Below are 9,806 nucleotides of genomic sequence, written 5' to 3'. Positions count from 1 at the left end.
CTCGGCGATGTCGTCCTCGACCTGGGGAATTAGATAATGAGAGCACTATATAACTCGGCAGTGAGTGCAAGATGAGGTCATTTTCCGAATAAGTAGCAACAAGATTGAAATTGTAATGCGTTCAAACGTGCGTTCATCCGCCAACATGACATCACAGAGATTTGGGTGCTCTAAACGGAACCAGAATGCGATATGAGCCCTTTCCTTCTTTTACTTGGTGCTGGGTGTCTTCAGCAGCTGCGGGCCGCAAATACTGTAAGTCATGGACAAAATAATCGTCGCTTCTAAATTATTTTTTATACTAACCACGAAGAGCAAAAACCGAACACTATGCTAATCTGGAACCTTCCCTTTTATCCTGCCCCGCTGCCATTCAAGCACCCTTTTACCGACACGCCTGGCTCACACCGGGCCAGCTGGCGGACCACTTGGCTTTGGGGACCTTGGCGCAGGACATTCTCGACGCGTAATGCTGTGCCCTCTTAAAGTTAGCTCTTTCTCTTCTATCCGAACCCATATATTTGGTTCGTAGTCCCATTCACTGAACCTTGCTACACGGTCTAAATAGTCCCGCTAAAGCTCGGCATCCTCGAAACCGCCGCCGTGGAAAGGTCAGCCTGCAAGACGCGTACAGAGCCGGCTAGGCAATACAATACAATACAATAAAATTTAATACAGTGCAATACAAAACAATACAATATAACTTTATTTACATCACCGTACATGATGTAGACGACCTGCAGAAAAACCTGCCAAAAGCTAGCTTGACACGGCCGGAGGCCCCTTGCATTGGTAGTACTCAGTAGAGATTGACGTAGACAGCACCTAAGTCGCAATGAAAGAAATCAAAAGTACAGTACATGGAATACTACGAGGTGCATATGTGATAAGAATGGCATTACATATAATTAAATTTTTCGTGTAATTGGAACAAAAGTAGAAGTTCTAAAAAAAGAAAAACAAAACTGTGCATTACAATTTGAAAAACGCGAAATGTCTTGAATGTAATGTTTTCAATTTGTGTGTTTCGAGCTTCTAAACTGTTTAGTATACTTGGAAGTTTGTTCTGCAACATTTGAAGGCCGTATCGCATGTTGTTCTGCTCGTTTTAACTTTCCATGGCTCGAAATGACGTATATTGTAAGACTGTACATCTTTGTAGTTTAGCTATTTTCTGAATAAAACCATTCTTATATTTAGCATCATGTTTGAAGAGTTTGCAAAGCCGGTATTCGTTACAGTTTATAACTGGAATAATGTTGTACTTTGTGAATAATTCACGTGTATGAGAGTGCTCTGTTACATTTTCTACAGCTGTTAAAAGCTTTTTTTTTGCAGAAGGAGCAGCCTCTCAATGTTGTATTTAGTTGAGGAGAAAGGGCTATTGTATATTAACATCAAAATGTGATGAGAGAGTATATGACGATTCAGAGAAACTATGCCGACTCTTTGAGACAACTTTTTTGCAATGCAATCGACGTGGGCATCCCATGACATTGTGTCTTGAAAAATGACGCCCAAAGTCTTAAGGCTGGGCACAATCTCTATGATAGTTGAGCGTAATAAATTTTTTTTGGCGTATCGATGTTTTTGTTTCTTCTATGAAACAGAACCGCTGTTGTTTTATCAGTGTTTACACTCAGGCAATTTTTTGCTCTCCGTTCATCAAGCTTCATTAGCGCTGCATAGGCTGCAGCTATTATCTGATCGCTTGATCCTTCTGTAAAAAATATACTTCTATTGTCCGCACAGTTTATGAATACAGAGGACGGAGCTATGCTGTACACATCGTTCACATACAGGTTAAAAGAAAGAGGCCCAGGATACTCCCTTGTGGTAAGCCAAAGGAAACTTGAAGTGGGTCGGACAAACAATCATCTATAGCTACTCTTTGAATACGGTGTCTTACGATAGGGGCACAGGCTTTTCCGCGAAAAACATAACGTTCCAACTTCCTTATCAGCACTGCATGATTAATAGTGTGGAAAGCTTTAGAAAAGTCGACATACAAGCCCGAAACTAGTTTTTCTTCTACCAGCCTGCTTAAGATGTGTTCCTTTTGGGTTACAAGTTGTAGTTCTGTGCTGAATCCTTTTTCAGAACCGAACTGGCAGCTGGCTAGCAGCTTATGTTTTCCTTCAAATGTTGTCATTCATTTTAAAATAGCCTTTATTAAAGCTTTGGAAAAAGTCGGAAGTATTGACATGGGGCGATAGTTTCCCGCATCATTCTTGTTACCTTTTTTGTACAGTACACTTACTCGAGCAACGTGCATTCTATGCGGAAATATGGCCTGCTCCAACATAGATTAAACACATGCACTAGACATGGAGCAAGAAGGTCGGCCACGTATTTGATTGGTTTTATTTGAATATTTTCAATGTCTTTGGCACCACTATTTCTTAGGTTTAAAATTATGTTTGTAATCTCTGTTTCATTGACTGGAGTCAGAAACATCGAACTTCAATTGCACGGAAAATTAGGAAGCTCATTAAAAGCTGTGGTTCTGTTGACGTTTATAAAATATTGATTGAAAGCATCTGCCCGAGGTTTTCCGGTTAGGTCTGTGTCATTTACTTTTATTTCACAGGCTTTATCGGGTGCTATTTTATCGTTTAGCATCGAGTTAAGACTACCCCAAACAGGTCGTTAGGTAAATTTCTCAGAGTGTCGGCCGTGCGGTTGACCACAAAAATTTAACTGTGTTGCAACCATTCATGACAGTGCTTGTGATAACCAGAATCGTGTCGCACGACGAGGTAGGACTATCACAGGTCGAATTGCGAAATACGATTTCCAGGGAAAAAACTTTCAAATGCATTTTACCCGTGGAAACTATGACCCGGGCACTTATCGCCTTTTTTTTCTACGCAGAATGCACGAGGTTCATCTTCTCGTAGTTCTGAGCGTTCCCTCAACTGGACTGTTGGTGTGTGTGAAGGCGGTATTCGGACGTCTTCGATAGAGAAACTTTTGTTATCAGACTAAAAACAGCGGGCTTCAAACGCTACACTCTGCGAATAAATGCAGTTGGTAAGCTATCGGTTGTCCTCAGAGTTTGTACGTCCGACTTAGCAGCATTTCTGCATCCGATGAAAAATTAGCTGGATCAGTTTCCGGCCTCGGCGGCGCAGTGTAATCGAAGTGTAAAATCATCCATGTAGGGTCCGATGTCAGAACGTCGGGAGGTCGAAGTTAAACTTAAGCCCTGCGCAACGGCGCCTCTCTCACTAACGCATAACTATGTGTCCGAAGAAGGCTGTCACTACTATCCTATGATTCCAGTATCTACGACAATCTAGTATAATTTTAGGATAATGAAGATTTGACTAATAAAAGCACAGTTGTGCAGTGGTGATGGCGCCAAACACAAAAAAGTAGTGTTTGTTCGATAGCGGATGTGGACAAGCGGTTTCTGTAGATACTTTGCGATTAACGTGCATGATCTCTACAGCCGTAGCAAATTTATAATTCAATAAAAGCTCCCGTGCGTCCACATTGGTATCAACAATCATGCTGAGTTGAGTGGCGCAAGTTAACTGCTGTTCATGCCAATTTTACTAATATCTACTGACTATTCGTAAAGAAAACGGCCAGGGAAGGCACATTTGTATGAGGAAATTTTTTTACTAGCGACAATTCTTCATCGGGACGGGCCACATCTCGAGGTTCGCATTTTTGGATTCTGCAGAGCACGGCGTGCTTGCCGCAGTGGGTATTAGCTGACGATGGTTAGAATTTGGAAAAGCAACGGTGATTTCTCGATTCACGATTTGTCGTACGTCGAGGGGGCGCCCCGGCCACTTTGTGGGGCAGTTTGGAATCTAAACGTACTTGAAATGTACGCTTCAAATCCTGGCGGATTCAATGTATACAGAAGCGATGTATGCACAAATATATAGAAGCTTCTGTACACATTTCCAGTGGTTACCTTCGCACATAATGTCTTGGGTAACGAGAGAAAGAGAAAGAAAATGGTATGAAAAATGATGGCCTATTTGCGTAGTTAGGCCAGATGTAAACTAGGTGAGCTAGCAGTTGAGTTTTCCCTTCGGTTCTTCTGTTCAAATCGAATGTTCACTGATGGCAGTTGGAGGGATAGCGATAATGGGTTAATGTCCGTATATGCGAAACTCGTTACTCTCTCTATTCACAGTCCCCTCAGAGTTTTCCTGCCCCTCCTGTGGCACTGGTGCAGCACCCAAGCTATTGTCCACTGCTCTTCTATGGCAGCTGCTGGCATCGCTTGGGTTGCGAACCATGTTGCCCTCCCCGAGCAGCCTGTTATGATTAAATGAGATGCCGACTGATACGGTGGGCTGCTTGGTATATATATATATATATATATATATATATATATATATATATATATATATATATATATATATGCGCTTCGTTGAGCTAAACATATTTATTTCACTCGAGGTATTGATTGGAGGACCGATCTTTTTCGAACGTCCTTGAAAGAGATCGGTCATCCGATCAAAACGTCTAGTCAAACATGTCTCCTTTAACGAAGCCTATATTTCCTTATATATATATATACATGGTCTGTTCTGAAAGTAGTAGGACTCATTTTTTTAAACAAAATTTATTCAAGAGAATAGTACAAACGATTACAATTTTTCAAGATAGCACCCTTCCGTACCTACACGCTGCTGCCAATGAGTTTTACAATTTTCGTACGCCTCCAGGAACATCGGGACCGGAATGCTGTTTAGCTCCCTCGTCACGGCCTGTTGAACCACCTCGACCGATCCGTGATGTTTCCCCTTGAGCGTCGATTTTATTCTCGGGAATAGAAAAAAGTCTGGCGGGGCCAAGTCGAGACTGACTGTAGGGGGGCTGAGGCAGCGTTGCCGCCTTGTGCTGGGCAAAAAATCGGGGTCGTCATTCACATGATGAAGAAGATCCTACCGGTTGGCCTTTTCCTCCTCTGACAACACTCCCTGCACCAACTTCGCGCACGCTTTCCTCATGGATAAGTTTTCTGTCACGATCCCAAAAACTTCGGTTTGAGGAATGCTCAAGTCATCAGCAATCATTCTGATACTCATTCTACGATCATTGTTAAGTAAATGTTTCACTCGCTACACATTTTCGTTGGTCTTGCTGGTCGAAGGGCGTCTGGAGCGGTCGTCTTTCTCCACTCTTTCTTTACCTTCTCGGAACAGCTTGTGCCACTCAAAAAACACCTTATCTACCCATGGAAGCGTCACCGTAGGCCTCCTTAATCATGTTGTGAGTCTCTTTGCCCGTTTTACCAAGATTTACTCAAAATTTGATCGCGTATCGCTCATCCAGTAAACGCTCGATGATTCTGCGTGACGAGACGTTTCGACAGGGGTTCACAGTACAAGCGACCTCCTCTCTTCAACGGCCGAGAGCCGACTGCCGATTTTCCCCAGCATTCCCAATATCCGCCTTCAAGGATCCTGCACGCGCAGACCACCTCTTGTCCGCCGTTTGCCCAGGAAAAAACCAGTCCTACTACTTTCAGAACAGAGCCTATATATATATATATATAGGCTCTGTTCTGAAAGTAGTAGGACTGGTTTTTTCCTGGGCAAACGGCGGACATATATATATACATATATATATATATATATATATATATATATATATATATATATATATATATATATATATATATATATATATATATATATATATATATATATATATATAGCACCTTCCAGTCAACAGCCAGCCCCCCCGCCGGAACCAGTCATCTGTCCCGATGCCGTCCGGCAGCGGGACCCCGCTGTTTTCAGCGGCCACAGCGACCAAGATGTGGAAGATTGGCTGGAGTCGTATGAACGGGTGAGCCGCCATAGCAACTGGGACGACCGCGTCAAACTCACCAATGTAATATTCTACCTGAGCGACGTCGCAAACCTGTGGTTCCGGAAGCACGAGGCCGACATTCCCACCTGGGCCGTGCTGAAGAGCACACTCGCAGAGGTTTTCGGTCGTCCCGCCGTGCGGAAACTGCGCGCTGAGCAAAGCCTGCGTGTCCGAGCTCAGCACACGAATGATACTTTCACGAGCTACATTGAGGATGTAGTTGACCTTTGCAAGCGTGTTGACCCGGTCATTACCGACGCTGACAAGATCAAGCACATCCTGAAAGGCATCGACGACGACGCCTTTCAGATGTTGTTGGCGAAGAGCCCCACTACCGTTGCCTCGGTGTACACCCTGTGCCAAGGTTACGACAAGTTGCGGAAAAAACGCCTTTGCGCTCGTCGCTCTCCCCCACCTGCCGACTCCATCTCCGACCTGGGCATCAACAATGACTTACTCGCTACCATCAAAGACTTCGTGCGGGACGAGGTCGCCAGGCAACTCTCGCTCCTATCTCACCAACACCCGTCACCGCCCGTCCTCAGTCCTGAGATCCGGCACGCCATCACGCAGGAGGTCGCCGATGCACTTCCTTGTCTTCGGCATCCGGCACCCTTGGCTCCCCAGGACGGTCTTTTCCCAATCCAGCCCACCAGTGCTCCTATTGAGGTGCACACCGACGCAAGCGGAATCGGCCTCAGTGCTGTCCTGGCCCAGCGCAAGGCCGAATTTCCGAGCAGCCGTGCTCTTCCCAAAGCAGAGTTGAACTACACCGTGACTGAAAAGGAGTGTCTGGCCGTAGTGTGGGCTCTCACAAAATTTCGCCCATACTTATATGGCCGCCCGTTCACCGTCGCTACTGATCACCACGCTTTTCTGGTTGGCCTCCCTCAAAGATCCCTCAGGACGCCTTGGCCGCTGGGCGCTCCGTCTTCAGGAATTCGATATTACCGTAGTCTACCGGTCGGGCCGCAAGCACTCCGACGCCGACGCCTTGTCACGCTCGCCACTGCCCTCCCCTGCGCCCTCTTCCCCCTCATCTGATTCTCTACTCGCAGAGCTCACTACTATGGACATGCCCAATCAATAACGCCAGGATCCATGGATTTCATCCTCGCTCGATGTCCTTCGTGCACACTCTACGTCCTCCTCCCCTCGGGCCCTTCATCGCCAAGCTTCCCATTTTGCCATCCGCGACGATCTCCTATACCGCCGCAACTATCGTCCGGACGGCTGAAAGTGGCTCCTCGTGATTCCCCGACACCTTCGGTCTGAGATCTGTGCGCACTACCACGCCGACCCTCAGAGCGCTCACGCTGGATCGCTAAAAACCTACGAGCGCCTACGACAGAGGTACTACTGGCGGGGATTGTACAACTTCGTTCGTCGCTACGTTCGCTCCTGCACAGCCTGTCAGCAACGGAAGTCGCCACCTCGACCCTCGACTACCCCGTTACAGCCATTACCGTGCCCGGCTCTCCCTTTCGATCGTGCGGGTATCGACCTATATGGGCCGCTTCCCTTCACGACCGCCGGGAATCGATGGATTATAGTTGCCGTGGACCACCTCACTCGGTATGCTGAGACCGCTGCCCTACCTGCGGCTACTGCTCGCGACGTCGCCTTCTTCCTTCTTCATCACTTCGTCCTGCTTCACGGCGCTCCGCGAGAACTTCTCAGTGACCGCGGCCGTGTTTTCTTGTCTGAAGTTGCTCAAGACCTTCTGTGCCACTCAGTCCACCGTACCACTACTCCTTACCACCCCCAAACCAACGGCCTCACCGAACGATTCAACCGGACTCTTGGGGACATGATCGCCATATACATTAGCTCCGACAGCTCTAATTGGGGTCAAGTCCTTCCGTTCGTGACCTATGCATATAACACCGCATCTCAGGCAACCACCGGCTTTTCCCCATTCTTTCTTTTATTCGGACGCGAGCTTTCCTGTCTCCTGGACAGAATCCTTCCCTACAACCCCGACAGCTCAGAATATACTTCCCTTTCTGACATCACCCGCCATGCTGAGCAGTGCCGCCAGTTGGCTCGCTCCTTCACCGCCGAACGTCAAGGACTCCGCAAACACGAGTCCGATCAACACACGCCCGCTGCACACTTCTCCACTGGATCATTGGTCTGGCTGTGTGTTCCGGCTGCGTCCAAATTTTCGGCCAAGCACATTGGTCCTTACCGTATCTTAGAGCGTACGTCACCTGTGAACTATATCTCGAACCGGTGACACCTTCTTTGGACCATCGCCGCCGTGGTCGCGACGTCGTTCATGTCAGCCACTTGAAGCCCTATTGCAACCCTCTCGTCGTCTCCTCGCCTTGAGTCGCCAGGATGGCTCCCTCTTTCCGCCGGGGCAGTTGGAATGAAGATGATACAGCACCGCCACCAACGACGACGAAGCGTTAGCGCCGCCCGTAGAAGGCTCGTGCTGGAGAACTGCCGCTTGTGTGCCGGACCCTGGCTTCGCTGGTTCCTAGTCTTCTTGCGCCAGTCTTCGTCGCTGGCGCTTCAACGTGCCAATAAACCGCTCTACAATATATATATATATATATATATATATATATATATATATATATATATATATATATATATATATATATATATTGTGCACTAGCCCTTCCCCGTATTTAGCCTTCGTGTTTTGGCCTGTTTTTCTGAAGCCGGTTTTCTGGCAGGCTGCTCATCTGCCTATCGGATGTTGGGCAACCTGCCAAATATGTACATATATGCATGCCACTACAAGCACGCGCACTGAATCGCGACCACCTCCACTTCGTATAACGGTGCAAGACCTTTAGACATGCATGGTTTGAAGAAAATTAAGTTCGCAAATAATAATTTTGAGCTAGTCTAATGCGTGGTAGGCGCATTCATTCTTAATCTTCAGCGGATCTTTTCTCTTCTATATAGTGCGTACAAGGCGGTAGCGCTGGACTCCTTCATACTGTAGCGATATTGAGAAGTCTGGCGGTGTGTTTATGTTCTTTGTAAAAATTGTCAGCCGAAGAAAATTTTATGACCGTGACAATAATTGGGTGAATTGGTTGGTTTTGGTTTATGGAGTTTAACGTCCCAAAGCAACTCAGGCTATGAGAGACGCCGTAGTGAAGGGCTCTGGAAATTTCGACCACCTGGGGTTCTTTAACGTGCACTGATATCGCACAGTACACGGGCCTCTAGAATTTCTCCTCCAAAGAAATTCGACCGCCGCGGCCGGGATCGAACCAGCGTCTTTCGGGTCAGCAGCCGAGCACCATAACCACTGAGCCACCGCGACGGCTAATGGGTCAATTACTGGTCTGTATTGTTTAAAGTAATAGCGGACATTTTAGCCAACTTGGAAGATTTTAAAAGCCAGGAGTAGCATGTTGCGCACCGTTCACAGTATTTCTATTGGGACATGCACAGCCGGCCGGATTTTGAACAGCACCACAGCAGCATTCAACAAACTCGTGTACATCACCGACCGGCCAAGCGGAGGAGCGAAATCAGTCTTGAAAGACCTGCACACTGTAGGTACTCACGTGTACTCCCCGATTTTGTTTGGTTTAGTTTAGTTTATGGGGGTTTAGCGTACCAAAGCGAGTCAGGCTATAAGGGGAGCCCCGATTTCGAGGCTTCCTTTGTCGTAGGGCGGCGCACAACTTTTTTCTCGACGCTTTTAGCTGTACTACGCTATCTGTATTTCAACAGTACCGCGTGGTACTGTTCAAAAATTATCAGGGTGTCCATACATGAGCTTCAAAGATTGTCAGCTGTGTAGTAAAATTTGCGAAGGAATGTGCGTGAAAACCATTTCGACACTATCAATATTGACCCAAGAACAGTTAAATGTGTCTTATGAAGAGTCGTATGCTTCAAAAATGCATCTTGACATCCTTGCGGCCATTAACCATCACTACGTGCTTAAAATGTGTGCAACACTTTGATAATTTAGTACCAAGTTT

Source organism: Amblyomma mixtum, chromosome 3, assembly GCF_055824585.1.
Source record: "Amblyomma mixtum isolate Tamu chromosome 3, ASM5582458v1, whole genome shotgun sequence".
Classification (NCBI taxonomy): domain Eukaryota; kingdom Metazoa; phylum Arthropoda; class Arachnida; order Ixodida; family Ixodidae; genus Amblyomma; species Amblyomma mixtum.
Note: the sequence above shows the minus strand (reverse complement) of the source record.